Source organism: Castor canadensis, chromosome 11 (genome assembly GCF_047511655.1).
Source record: "Castor canadensis chromosome 11, mCasCan1.hap1v2, whole genome shotgun sequence".
Classification (NCBI taxonomy): domain Eukaryota; kingdom Metazoa; phylum Chordata; class Mammalia; order Rodentia; family Castoridae; genus Castor; species Castor canadensis.
Genome location: NC_133396.1, coordinates 137,432,824 through 137,448,350, shown reverse-complemented (window position 1 = coordinate 137,448,350; position 15,527 = coordinate 137,432,824). Strand labels below are relative to the sequence as shown.

General features: G+C 37.6%; 1 long non-coding RNA gene across 32 annotated transcripts in view; it reads left to right on the top strand.

Moving 5' to 3' along the window:
* The first annotated feature begins 248 nt into the window (after nt 1–248).
* LOC109675295 (uncharacterized) overlaps nt 249–15,527 on the top strand; it is a 439,119-nt gene continuing 423,840 nt past the window's right edge. For 23 of the 32 annotated variants that reach the window (XR_012439077.1, XR_012439080.1, XR_012439087.1 and 20 more), the window contains exons 1-2: nt 463–755; nt 2,022–2,141. This is a non-coding gene — a long non-coding RNA (uncharacterized lncRNA). The other 9 variants (XR_012439072.1, XR_012439075.1, XR_012439084.1 and 6 more) reach the window with 5 other exon arrangements.

Genomic DNA, 15,527 nt, shown 5'->3' with positions numbered 1-15,527 from the left:
GTAAAAGAACTAAAGAAAATACAGGGACGGCAAGCTTTCTTAGTCTCCTGGACACAGTTTAATCATAGCTCTTCCATCTTCTAATTTCTGTTCAGCCACCGGAGCCATTAGCCATATTCCATTGTCCCAGCCCCAAACCCTGAATGGTCCTGCTGTCCTCCTATCTTTCTGTGCTGCCAGCTGCCTGAAGCAGCTAGCTGGTGGTGACAGGCACAGCCAGAGACGCCAGTTATCTGGGTCACACAAACACCCCTTGAGCAGTCTTATCCTGACCTTGGTGCTACAGTATATTGGGTGTTGTCCAGTGAATTCTCTCTTGTAGGAGGGAACCACTGTCAGAACCATGAGCTGTCTGCTTCTTGTGTACGTGCTTTGCAGACATCCCTGCTCCTCAGTGCTACCTGATTTTTCTCAACCTTCTGCTTGTGTCAGCATTTATTGACTTTTTTGGTAAATGTGAGTATTTCTCCAAAAGGAATAGCTGGATACTAATCCTTTTCTCTTTTTTTCTTTCTGTTATAAAATTGCCCATTTTTCTTCCTGGTGGCAAAGTTGATCTGGCTGCCTACAACTGTCCTCATTTTCGGGCTGCACAGAATGGATGGAAGACTATGAAGGCTGTGTTAAGGGATGGCTTGTGTTAGGGACAGTGCTGGCCCCGCCATCAGTGTATGTTCAAAAGTTTAAAAAATTAATTTCCATCAGAAGAAAATGTACTTGACATCTGGGTCCCTAGAAGAATATGTCTTACAAAAGTAAGTAATCATATACCTTGAGTAAGTAATATAAACCTGCTCGACTGTAGTAAATCAAGCCAGAATACTGACTATTGGATTTACGATGACTTAGGAGGATTTTTTGAAAAAGAGGATTTTCCCCATCCCAATCTTTGAAAAACATAATCCTCTAGATTTAAGGAGATTCCCTGCTGTGTCAAAGGGGGTCTGAGCTATTAAAGGTCTCTGGGGCAGCCAGCATGCTGAAACTCTGTGGGATATGTGAGTCATCAGCAAGATGACTTCTTCCCGTGAATTACAGTGCTGGGGGGTAAAAGGCTGACTCAAGTGAATCCAAGCAAAGTAGGAAATTGGATATGAACCTACTTTATTCAAAAAACTAATTAAGGACAAGAGCTGTTAGGTTTTTTTCTTTGTGTGTAAAGCAAGAACCAATGCAGTGTTAGGTAAGTACCCTTAAGGCACTTAAATGTTTGATGATTGACTAAAAATACCAAGGAGCTGTTGTACTACTAGGAAAAGGAGCCAAACTATATTCACTCACTTTGGGTGACTGTTTTCTTTCTTTCTTTTTTAAAATGGGGGTATCCTATAGTTCTAACTACTTAACTCTGTTTATCTGTATATATTTAGCAGGACCACACATGAAACTCACACTATAACTCAGAGGTGTAGGAAAAATGCAGTTTGTTTTGTCTCTAAATAACTTGATTTTAAAGGTCGGTGTAACCTGATGCTTTACGCAGTCTGTTCTGATAACACTGAGTCTTTCTTGGGAAAGAATGCTCATGCTACCAGTGTTTCTAGGAATGTGAGTTCCAGGGAAGAGGTATGGCCTTTGCAATGTCCTGATGAGACAGCAGAACTGGAGAGCACAGGTAAAATGTCCCCATTCTCCTCTGATATCTAGAGCTACACCTCTGACCACTCAGGTTCTTTCTTTTGCCCACATTTATAGATGGAACCAGTGCTTATGCAGCACTGACCTGGTCTCTTTCAAATTGGCTCCCACTGGCTGCAGATGCTGAAGTAGTGTCCCCAGCTACACAGGAGGCTTTTTGCTGGGCTACTCTTTTCAACTTAGGGTCCACGACTGGGAGAAAAGGCAGCTGGACACAGTGTTGCCCCGTTTCCAGCTGTCCGGCCAGATTTTTCGAACTTGTGTTGCTGGAGGTTAGGAAGGGGAGACTCTGCTCTCCCTTCTTGTTACCCTCCCTGTTGTTATTGGGAACTGTGACTCCTCACCTGTTTCTGTCTCTTCTTCTCCTCGTCTCTGTCCTGTAGTGCCCAGGGACTGAATTAATGACTGACTGTCCTGTTTGCTCAGGAGTGAGGATTTCACTGGATGCAGAAATTTCAGCATTAAAACCTAGAAAGTCCCAGACATAGCACGGTGGAGTGACGGTAATTCACAATGAGCTATTACATATTTTACAAAGACCTAGAAGAGAGGAGTTTGAAGCCGCCAAGCATAACAATAAAGAGAGAAATTTTAACCACCCTGAGTTCATCAGTGCGTGCCACATCAAGCCCTGTTAATACACAATTTATATATACAGAAAAAATCCTAGATAAATTAATGACTCTCCTCAATTCCAACTTCTTGAATAATTCTCAGAAGCAAATAGGAATGTTTTCTCTCTGCAGAAAATAACTCTATAATCCATTTTTTTGGCCTTGTCAAAGATATTCTGTTGAGGAAGTAGAAGTAATATAGCTTGCAAAAAATATTTGTTTCAAAATGATATTTATAAATGTTAGAAGTTTACCAAGAATGGCATTCTTCTAGAACTCTCTGTGCTCATCCCAGAAGGGAATTGTGAGCCAGCTATAGTGAAGATAGCACATTTAGAAAAATTAAAGAGAAAAGTGTGAAAACTATGTCAATAGTATTTGAGAAAAACTTTTTTAAGATTGGAATAAGCTTACCCATCTAAGTGAAATAGTGACTTATTTCTTTGTTCCTTCCTCTCTCTCCCCCTCCCTTTGTTCCCTCCGTCCTTCTTTCTTTCCCTTCCTTTCCTCTCTCCCTCTCTTCCTTCCCTCCCCCCCCCATCTCCCTGCCTTCCTTCCTTTAGCTCAAGCTGGCCTTAAACTTGTGCAGGGATTATAAGTAAATGAATGTGTGTCACTATGCTTGGCCTGAAATAGTGATTTTCAAAGTGAATTCCTATGACAGCAAAGTATTAGTGAGCTCTTTCAGAGGTTTGATTCACTGAGAAGCACATGCACATATGGCATTTATTTACATAATATATATGTATGGCTTTACTGAAAGTCAACATGCAAAGCAGTATGTTCCTTAAAATACTGCCAGAGGGCTTTTTAGAATAATAAATTTTTGTGTGGTATTTTATACATATTAACTTGGAACAAATCCTCTGTTCTCTCCTTGGTGCCAAGTTACATTAGAAATCACTGCATATGAACAGAAACTGCTTCTTCCTGCTTTAGTGTATGTTTCTCACAGCTACTATGGTCCCAGTCCATGGCAATATTTGCTAAATACATTTTGAATGAGTGACTAAGCTACAAGGTTGCAATTTTTGTCATTTGTCACTTCATACCTATAAGCATCAAAACTTTTCTCTATGGTATGTACATAAAACAATCTGAAGCCAGTGGAAAATGAGGGCTATATTAATACTACAACAAGTCTTAATGGCTTCTGGAAGACTTATTCTATTTTGTTAGCTTTTTTATCCTCCGTATGTGAATAGCTGCCATCATTTAACAAATGTTTAATAAATATTTATTGTTAGTGAAACCAATGACTACTGATTGTAAATATCCACATTGTTTGTGTTAAATAGAATAATGCTCCCCCTCAAAAAAAGGTACAAATCCCCTGAACCTGTGGCTGTTACCTTACATGGGAAAAGTGGAAATAAGGTAGGAAATTGAAACAAGGTTGATAATCAGCTGACCTTAAATAAAATAGGGAGATTTTCCTGGATTATCCAGATGTGCCCAGTGTCATCAGAAGTGTCCTTAAATATGGAAGAAGGAGGTAGAAGAACCAATGTCAGGGTGATGTGAGAGAGACCTGACCTCCTGTGCCAGCCTTGCAGATGGAAGGAAGAGGAGAGAGGTACAAACTAAGAAATTAGGCAGCTGGAGGAGGCAAGAAAACAGGTCCTCCCTGGTGCCTGGATGGGAAATACCGCCATCCGACACTTTAATTTTAGCTCACTCAGTTGTAGTTTGGGCGTCTGGTCTCCAGATCCATGATGTCGTAAGCTCGTGTTGCTTTTCGGCACTAAGTCTGCAGTACTCTGGCACAGCAGCAGTGGGCAAGTGCTATGCTTTGTTCTCTTTATCTTTATGATGAATACTTATTCTAAGGCAGAATTTATAAAAATAGCACTGCTGGCACAATGGCACTCATTTTTATTTTTATTTGATATGTAGATATATATTCAGGAATCTCATTTTATATATTACCCTTTTATTAATAAACAACCCTCTTTATGACAGAAAATGTGAGACAGAATTTATAAAAAGCACTACTCTTGGCACAATAACACTCACATGAGATTTTAATAAATAGAATCTACTACTTTTTAGGTTAAAATTGTGATTTCTTTTTATGTAAAGAGCCTCAGAGGAATGAGCCATGCAGTCTTTCAGTACTCCTCCCCCAATTTAGTCCTACAGACATCTTAAGTATTTTAAAAGTAACTGTTGTAAAATAATTTTTGCTTGAAAAGTAACAAAGTGGCATTCATTGTTGGATATCCCAGGCGACAAGAGGTTTGTCTGAACTGTAAAAATTCCCCCATCCAGATCAGCCACTGTTAATATTTTTCCTATTTGGCTGTTTTGAAATGTATATACACTATTTTTGCAAAATTGCTATCATTGCAAAACTGCTATCAAAATCATGTATGAATTTGATCTATTTTTCTTAACATTTCACTTTTTCCATATTAAGCATTTCTTTATGATACAGATTTTTGAGATAAAATTCCCATATCAAACAATCTATTCACTTAAAATACACAATGCCTGGGTTTTTTAGTTTGTTCAGAGTTGTGAAACTACAACTACAATCAATTTTAGAATATTTTCACTACCCAGGAAAAAGGTCCATTAGCAATCACTCCCAATTTATCCTCGTTTCCCTGGGCCCTGGGCAATTTGTCTGTCTGTTTGTCCAGTTTTGAAGCCTGGGTAATATTTCTCCATATGAAAGTAGCATATTCTTCATTTGGGAAAATGTAGTCATTTTTGGAATTTTTTTCCTCTTATGTGCTTATTGTTCCAGTATTCAGATAAATAAAAATAAAATTAGTTCTTCTAATGCCAAATCAGAAATAATTACTATTACCATATTATTTTACATCTCCCAAAAAATTATGCATACACACAAGTGTGTATGTACATGGGTATGTGTGTGTGTTATCTCAGAACATGTATTTTTGGCATTTAATATTTTAACATTTTAATGACTATTTAGCATCCTATCTTATTAGTGTACTGTAATTTAATTACTCCAAATAGTGTTTACTCTTTACCTCCTGGTAGCTCTTTCTTTTTAGAAACATTCTTTCTTTTGCAAATCTTACATTTATTATTTCATATGACTGAAACATGAAATTTAGATGTAAAAGGATATTTTAATTTCATGGCATTGGATTCATATTCAGGAAATGATCTTCAGAAATCTGAGTAGATTTGTACTCTGATTATTTGAGGACGAATGTGTAGACTAATAACCTTCTTAATGCTAACTTAAAATCTAATTGCTTTACTTTATTCTTTTTTATGAAGGTTTGGTTTTTCTATTCTCTTGCTAATTTCCTCTTTGACCATTGTGTACAGCATATTGATTTGTGATAGTTCTTTACATATTAAGCATATTAACTTTTTCATGTCAGTTTTTTTCTATAAATTTTATCATTTTTATTGGAAAGTGAAGCTTTCAAGTCTTATGTAGCCAAATACATAAATCTTGTTTTTGCAATTTTTCTTATTTGCCTTATATAGAAACTTTTTCTCCAAAACAACATAAAATTTCACCAGTTTTTATTAGCAGTGTTGTATGCTTGAGTCTTATTCATGACTCATTAACCAAGTGTTTTTGTGTGTAGTTTTGACCAATATCTGCCTTTAGCCCTACATTCCATTGTTGTGTTCATTAATTTATCTTTTCAGAGTTGCACCTCATACCATAGCATGATGTCATCATTTCCCATATAGATGAGGGGACTGATTACAGTCTCTTTATTTTGTTTTGTTACCTTGCCTCTTTTCTTGAGCTAGTATGATTATTGTACTCATAAATAAGATTTTGAAAACATTTATAGGCCCTTAAAAAGTATATTAGGTACTTGTAGGACTCAAAATTAGACATTAAAGTTTAGTATTTAGGAAATCATCCTTACAACATCATAAAGGATGACTGGTACAGTACTGTATTACAGTTTTCTGATCCTTCACCGCTTAACTTTTGACCACTTGGTCTTTGTGGAAGGTTTGCACCTTGATATATAGATATTCAAGAATATTACTTTTGTGGATTATACTTTTATTAATGAAAACAACCCTCTGTTGGACATGACAGCTTTCCCTGGAATCTGACTTTTTCTGATGGGGATATTGCCATACCCTTTGCTGTTTCATGCAGTATATTTACTTCTCGTTTCCTTTGCAGTTTGCTTTAAATTGCTTTTTGGGAGTGGCATCATTTATTTTTTTATAGACTCATCATATTTGTCTTTGAAAAACAGAGTCTAATTCTTGTGCACATACAACCCAAAGCATTGCATTCGTCTTATCTATTCTATCTTCTTGAAATAGTTGCTGCCACTTTTTTTTGGGGGGGGAAGGGTCCTTTATAAAATGAACTGTGCTTTCTTACCAGCTAGTTAGACTACAAGTCAACGTAGTACTGTATTCCACAGACCTAGCAAACAAACAAGAGCTCCTGCACAATTTAGCTCACAGTACATCATAGTGTGTTCTTGTTTGTGAGTCGGTTAAAAGGCTGGGCCTTTGATGACACGAACACTGGGGTGGTGCTGTTCCAGTGTCACAGGTACCCGTCTCGTGCTTCTTTCTGGGATTGAACTATTACCTTTTTCTCCCCTCCTTGTCTTTTTCTAATCCTTACCAATTCAGGAGACATGAAGCTACAATTCCCAGTGTGCGTTTTGACCACGTTCTGCCTGCGAAGGGTCTTGTAACATTAGAAACATTTCATCCCAAGATGCAGCTGACTGCTGTTAGCACCTACTACTTCCTGACTTATTGATTTCTTGAAGGTATAGCTGTGAATTTTAAGAAAAGTACTGGCTTAGAGCTCCTTTCTTGGGTTGTCCAAAAAAAAGGAATCTACCTCTGTGCCCAGACCCACTGCCAAACCCAGCTTGGAGGTGGAGTTGGGGGGAGGGAGTGTTGGGGGCACCTGACTGATTCTTTTTACAGATTTTGAGGAAAAATCTTTGAAGATTCCAGCAAGAGGTGTGCTTTCATTCTTTTCCCCAACCCTGTCACTTAGTGCACTTAAGAAAACCTTTTTCTGAATCATTAAAGGTAATTTACTGAGTAATTTCTAACCAAGATTTAGTTTAGAGTAAGTGTTGGTTTTCTCCCTTCATCAGAATTCCTGGATGCCTGGAAGCCCCGTCCATATTTCTTTCTCTTCCTAGTCCAGTCTGCCTTATACCTGCCTGCCAACTTAATGTTCTTAGTTTCTTTTTTTTTTTTTGTGGTACTAGGGATTGAACTTGGCCTTGTGCTTGCTAGGCAGGTGCTGTACTACTTGAGCCATTCCACTAGACCTTTTTGTGTTGTTTATTTTTGAGATAGGGTCTGGACTGTAATCCTCCTAATATTTCTGCATAGCTGGGGTGACAGGCACACAGTGCCCAGCCATTGGTTGAGATGGGGGGGTCTCATGAACTTTTTGCCTGGGCTAGCCTCCAGGTCTCCACTTCCCAAAAAGCTAGGATTACAGGCTTGAGCCACTGTGCCTGGCCCATCTCTGATGGTTTTTATTCAGGGCATGGAAGCCTGCCATCATTTGATTTTAACCTTTCATGTAATGCCTCTATGCTGTAACAAGCCTGTGTTTCTACTCCAGATCTTCACTTGTTGTCTTCTCTTTACCTGGAGTGTGGGCTCCTCCCTGCCCCTTACTCTTTACCTACTGCGAAAATACCTTTGCAGTCTTCACTGCTGGTCTAGAACTATGAAAGCATCTCTACCTTCTTTGCTGTGCATGGCTCTCACTCTTTGCTGCTCTCTTTTCTCATGTATTTCTTCTGTTTCTTACATTATCATCACTTGGGTACATTTTACCCCTACCAATCTTTCAATTATACCCTTCGCTTTTACAAAGAAGTTAATGCTTAGTTGGGAATGAGGCATTTGGAAAGTTTGCCCACCTGTGCCTTTAGTTGTGATTTGACAGTCATTTCGGGCCTGTGCTGTGGTATGATCTGGGTACAGAGGAAGCAAGGTACAACTCATTAGTCTGCTTCCTAGGGCGTGATTTTTGCTCTTTGACAGGCCTTCACCAAAATGTTACTACTACTCTCTCCCTTTTACCTTATTAGCTACTTCTAGCAACCATTCTACTTCCTAGAGTGGATTTGCCACAATTCTTTACTTCACTGTTTTTTCATTTCTCCTTTCTGTCTGTGGTACAATTGGTAGATAACTGCAACATAAGAACTTTCACAAAACTTTGGGATTGTGACCCAATAAAGCCTGAGGGCACTCTAGAATCTTACCCTAAACATGGAAGAAATGAATTGTCCAGTCATTAAATTTTAAACTTGACTTTTCTGTGAATAGAAGAATTTGCATATATAATAGCATCAGAAATAATCTTTTCCTGATTGCAAGTAAGAGAAAACAGTGAAATGGAGATTTTATAAAAGGTTACCTCCATTTCCAGGAAGATGACCCAATGCTCATGGGTTCCCTACCTGTAGCCCAGGATAAAGTGGTGGTATTTTATAGCACTCGAAATGGCTCGACACCTTCCCGATTGTATTTCTTCTGCTCAGTGCTTAAGGAGGCATATTATTCACAAGTTTTTCTTTTTTGGAAACTTCTCAATGCTTTTTACCTTCCCTTAGTACTCAAGTTATTTTCCTTTTTCTTTTAAGGTGCAGCCAAAGACTCCTTTCATGATATTTTAGAAATCCTCAATTTTTTGATGGAAAGAAGAGACACAGCACATGCTGTGCTGTAGAACTGATGATTTTCAATTGGCGCCATTCCAGCATTTCTTTCCATAGGGTTAGAGCCCCCTGTCACCTTAAGATGTGGGTCTAGGCGATATCAAAACTCAACCTATTATCTATCTGCAAACAGTGACCCTGTAATCATTAGCAATAAATGCTAGAGTTAATAGTTTGTATTGTTACTGATGGAAAAGGACTTGATTTCAGTGTGTCCAACTTTTATCAGTTGCTTCTGATTAAATGGCCTCTCTCCAATGAAGGCATTCCCTGTGGAGGGAAGCAAAGGTCTTCAGAGAACAGCAACATTTGTTGTGACAGGTAAGTTTTGTTCTGAGTGCTTCCTACACATTATCTTAGTGCCATATGGCAGTTATAAGATAAGAAGGTAGAAGCAAAGAAATTGGGAAATTCTTTTTATAACCACTTTTGGCTGGAAAGAATCATAAAAATATATTAAAACACCCTTCAGTCAAGTCTGTATATATCAAATATAATTACTTTTCTCATTCTGGTTTACATACACATACAGATAGAAAGACATATACCTTCATTTAGAAATGTCTTCAAACACTCTTAAATTGTCAGTTTTCCTTTGGTCATCAAGAATGCACCTTAATTCAAGGGCAGAGAAGGAGAACTCCACTCACTGTATATCCAGAATAAGTCTACTTTGATCTAATACTTTGGTTTGCCCTTGCTGTTTATGTTAAGATGCAGAGACCAGGGCTCTGAGGCAGTGGTCAGGAAGCACCACAGTTTAGTTTCATCTTAAATAGTGAATTTTCATGATCTTTTTCTTCTATGAGAAGGATGACAGAGGAAGTTAGTCTAGATGTGTCTTGAAATTGTGAAAGGACTATATATACAGATTTGCTGGGCGTCAGTGGCTCACACCTGTAATCCTAGCTATTCAGGAGGCAGAGATCAGGAGGTTCATGGTTTGAAGCCAGCCCTGGGCAAATAGTATGCAAGACCCTACCTTGATAAAACCCTTCAGAAAAACAGGCTGGTGGAGTGGCTCAAGGTATAGGCTTTGAGTTCAAGCCCCAGTACTGCAAGAAAAAAAAAAAAACAACCCAGATTGGGTGGGCAAAAAATTACTTTCTGTATGTCACCACTCATCTCAAAAGGGAAAGGAAGCTAAGAGCAAGTATGAAGTTAGTAGGTTTTCTATCTCAGGTGCTGTGGCAGGGCAATGGTGGCCCTAAGACAGTGACTCTGGGATGACATCCTGAAAGCAGGGACAGACAGGACCTTGACTCTTTGTCTGTCTACTTTTGCCTGACCTTAGACTTGGAAACTCAGTATAGCTCAGTGACCTGGGGTTGACATTGGGCTTCATTTTGCAACCTTACTCCATCACTTGCTTAGATTGGGTACTGAAGCTGTGTGGCTCTTAACTGTTCTCACCTGTCAAATGAGAGTGGTAAACATTTTTCTAAGAATTGACAGAAATGATAATACAAAGTACTCAGCATCATTTTGGTCTCATAAGACCCTAATCTTTGGCAAGTAGAAGAAACAGAGACCAGTATGTTACAAAGCCCAAGGGACTCCTGACGAACCATCTGATCTCTATTAGGCAAGGGGAGTAGACAATCAGTAATTCTACACACTTTCATTTTGTTTTGTAACTTATGAGATTCTCCTCATTGTGCCATCCTTTAGCAGGTCACCTTGATTTCACCACAAGCACAGAAAGACAAGCAAGTCAGGGTGGGGGACACCCCTGGAGATTGGCTCTGCCCTCAGTTCAGAAGGGTGTGCTCCGTCAGGGGCTGACTTCTGACTAGCTGACCTTCAGTAGGTTTTTGACATCTTTTCACATAAAGCATCCATTTATGAGCTCTGGAAAAGTCTTCAGGAGATTTGATTAATCCTGACATCCTGGCTTAAAGAAAACATGGATGCTCTTCCCCCACATAGTCCAGCATCAAGTGAACCTCAAGATTTCATAAATTCTAAGAATTCTAGATGTATTATAATGTCAAGTGTTTCAAATATATTGACACAATATGTCTCCTTTTCTGTTCCTGTTATTATTTTTATGTGTTTTTTATTTTACTTAATTAGGCATCTACATACTTGTTTTATTAATTTTTTTGAAGAACTAGGTTTTGATTTTTTGGTAACTTTTATACTTCTTTTCGGATTTTTAATAATTTCTGCTCTTATTATTTTCTCCTACTTTGCTTAGGTTTATTCTTCTGTTCCTCTAACCTAAGCTTTAACACTTAGCTTACAGGTTCTTAATCCTTCATGTTTTTTGTTTGCTTGTTTTTTATGGTACTGAGATTTCCACTTGCTAGGCAGGCACTCTACAGATTTCTTGCTTTTTTGAATCTCTATGTGTAAGGTTCTAGAGTTCTTTTTTGGTACCATACGTTATTTGTAGTGCTTTTGTTGTTCAGTTTTAAAATTTTAATAATTTTCATTCTTCAATAGAGGAAAAAAATTTAACCTGTAAAATATTTTAACCCATGACACTATTTGAGCTTCTTATCATGATTTTAATTTTAAATTTGATCACATTTTGATTAATGGTTCCCTTACCATTCTCCTCTTAAAACTCCTGTAGTGTCTTCCATTGGATTGACTAGTTTTTCTGTGTACTTTATTGTTCTTTTCTGCCTTAGTGGTTTGGAATTTATTTAATTTTTTTGGTTTTTTTATATTCATTCCAAAAATTTTAATATGTACACTTATAGAATACCATAACTCACCATCTCCATCTTCATTTCAGTAATTGAAGGGTGTTAGAATACTTGAATTCTGATTGTCTTCTCTGCTTTCAGTTGACTTTACTAGGTATTTTGATTTTATTTTTGAACCTGAAATATTATTTATCTTTTAGACTTAACAATTCCATAGCTTTATTGGTAGATGAACTGATTTCTTAGTGTTCCAATGCCTCCTGCCTCCCACTTCTTCTGTCAGGATCAATTTCCTTCTTATGAAAGGACATGCTGATATTTTTCCTTCGATAATCATATCTGTGACTTACATGGTAGTATGGATTTATCCTTTCTAACATCTGCATGGTGCTTTAATTGTTTCCCGTGGCTAGGGCTCCCAGCCACATATTGGACACAAGTCATGGGCATATTCTTCACTTATTCTGTCTTTGAATCTTGTTTTAATTGATATCCTTTGTCAGTTTGTTTTTTCCTATATGTAGTTATAACCAAGGAACATGAAATTATTAAATGATCCTTTTTTTGCTTCTATTTTAATAATTAAGTATCTCTTCTTTAATTTACAAATGCTGTGACTATATGAATGGATTTGTATTGTCTCAAGAAAATTACATTCCTGGGATAAAGCTAACAATTACATAAAAGGATGATTTAAAAAGTATTTCCTTTATTTTTATATTCAGAATTATTTGTATCTGATGCATGTATGGTTGATCTTATGTGCTGTTTAAAAATTGGAGGAAGTCAGTGCAACAATCTTGGACTTTTTGTGGTAATACTTAAAATTATAAATTCAAGCTAGCTGTTAATGGTTATAAGAATATTATCTTTTTCTTCTTGATTCAATTGTGATGTTATTGTTTCTAGAAGTAGGTGCAGATATACTTTCAAATTTATTGGTAGAATATAAGTTATAATGTTGACTTTTATTGTTTATTCTTTTAGCAATTTTCTTATGTCCCATTTTTATTTCTCATATTGTTAATTTGTTTTTTATGGATGTCATTTTTTTGTTGTTTATACATTTATTCATATGTGTATACATTGTTTGGGCCACCTCTTCCCTGTGCCCTTGTACCCCCTCCGCCTCCCCACAACCCCCCCTTGCTTCCAGGCAGAATCTGTCTGCCCTCTTCTTCAATTTTGTTGAAGAGAAAACATAAGAGGTAATAAGAAAGACATAACATTTTTGCTAGCTTGAGCTAAAGATAGCTAACAGAGAGATTCCTAGCATTGCTTCTATGCATGTATATAGAAATTGGCTCATCTCTACCAAACCTCTTCACTACTTCCTGGTTACCTTTCCATAGTGGCCTCTGTCAGTGTAAGATTACTTTATTCACTCCTTTACAGTGAGCACATCGAACACTTTTAAGTTTTAGTTTTCCTTCCCTTTCCCTATTCCTCCTGTGCACGTTCTCCCCTTAGTGTGTGACCTGTGTCCAGTAACATTACTGCATTTGTTTTAGGACTATAATCTGCATATGAGGGAGAACATACGATTTTTGGCCTTCTGAGCCTGGCTAACTTTGCTTAAGATGATGTTCTCCAATTTCATCCATTTACTTGTGAATGACAAAATTTCATTCTTCTTTGTGCTGAGTAAGATTCCATTGTGTATAAATACCACATTTTCGTAATTCATTCTTCGGTAGTAGGGCATCTTGGCTGTTTCCATAACTTGGCTATTGTGAATAGTGCTTCAATAAACATGGGTGTGCAGGTGCCTTTGGAGTAACCTGAGTCACATTCCTTTGGGTATATCCCCAGGAGTGGGATTGCTGGATCATATGGCAGATCTATGTTTAATTTTTTTAAGAAGCCTCCATATTGTTTTCCAAAGTGGTTATACTAGCTTCCATTCCCACCAGCAGTGTGTGAGGGTTCCTTTTTCCCTGCATCCTCACCAACATTTGTTGTTGGTGTTTTTGATGATAGCTATTCTAACAGGAGTAAGGTGGAATATTTGTGGTTTTGATTTGCATTTCCCTTATGGCCAGGGATGGTGAGCATTTTTTCATGTGTTTTTTGGTCATTTGAATTTCTTTCTTAGAAAAAGTTCTGTTTAGTTCAGTTGCCCACTTCTTTATTGGTTCATTGATTTTGGGGGAGTTTAGTTTTTTGAGGTCCCTGTATATTCTGGTTATCAGTCCTTTGTCTGATGTATAGCTGGCAAATATTTTATCCCACTCTGTGGGTGGTCTCTTCAGTTTAGAGACCATTTCTTTTGTTGTGCAGAAGCTTTTTAATTTTACGAAGTCCCATTTGTCCATCCTTTCTCTCAGTTGCTGAGCTGCTGGGGTTCTACTGAGGAATTATTTCCCTATACCTATTGCTTCCAGAGTATTCCCTGCTCTTTCCTGTACTAACCTCAGAGTTTGGGGTCTGATATTAAGGTCCTTAATCCATTTTGAGTTGATACTAGTACAGGATGATAGGCATGGATCTATTTTCAGTTTTCTGCAGATAACCAGTTTTCCCAGCAACATTTGTTGAAGAGTCTTTCTATTCTACATTGTATCTTTTTGGCACCCTTGTCAAAAATACGGTGAGCATAGCTGTGTGGACTTATATCTGTGTCCTCTATTCTGTCCCACTGGACTTCATCTCTGTTATTGTGCCAGTACCATGCTGTTTTTATTGATATTGCTTTGTAATATAGTTTGAAGTCGGGTATTGTGATACCTCCAGCATTACTCTTTTTGCTGAGTATTGCCTTGGCTATTTGTGGTCTCTTGTTTCCAAATGAATTTTAGGGTAGATTTTTTAATCTCTGTAATGAATGTCATTGGGATTTTGATGGGAATTGCATTGCACATGTAGATTGCTTTTGGTAGTGTAGTTATTTTTACTATGTTGATTCTACCAATCCATGAGCATGGGAGATCTCTCCACCTCCTGTAGTCTTCCTCAGTCTCTTTCTTCAGGGGTTTGTAGTTCTCCATGTAGAGGTCATTCACATCCTTTGTTAAGGGTGCTCCTAGGTATTTGGTTTTTTTTTTTTTTTTGAGGCTATTGTAAATGGAGTTGTTTTCATATATTCTTTCAGGTCCATTTGATCTATGGTGTGATTTAGTTCTAGAATTTCTTTATTGATTTTTTTGTTTGGATGACCTATCTATTGGTGATGGGGGGGTATTAAAGTCTCCCATTACCATTCTGTTGGAGTCTATATATGCTTTAAAGTCCTTTAGAATATGTTTGATGAAATTGGGTGCACTGAGATTGGGTGCATATAGGTCGATAATTGTTATTTCCTTTTGGTGTGTTTCCCCTTTTATTTGTGAAGTATCCTTCTTTATCTCATTTGAGCAATGTAACTTTGAAGTCTACTTTGTCTGATATAAATATTGCTTCTCCTGCCTGTTTTCAGGGGCCATTGGCTCGGTAAATCTTTTTCCAGCCTTTCACCCTAAGCCAGTGTGTATTTCTGTCAATGAGATGGGTCTCCTGTAAACAACAGATTGTTGGATCTTCCTTTGATCCAGTATCTTTTGATGATGAAGTTGAGTCTGTTGACATTTAGTGTTACTATTGATAGATATGTGGCGATTCCTGCCATTTAGTTGTGTTTATTGTTTAAGAGCTTCATTGTGTGCAGCTGAATCAATGCTACTCTCTGATTCCTTGTCTTTTCTTCTCCTGTGGTTTGATACTGCCTGTCTTCTTGTGATTTTGTTTGCTCATCTTCTGTGTGCAGAATTCCTTGGAGAATCTTTTGTAGCGGTGGCTTGGTGGTCATATATTGTTTTAGTTTCTGCTTATCATGGAAGATTTTTATTGCTCCTTCAATTCTGAATGATACTTTTGCTGGATACAGTATCCTAGGGTTGAAGTTATTTTTATTCAGTTCCTGGTATACCTCACTCCATGCCCTTCTTGCTTTTAAGGTTTCC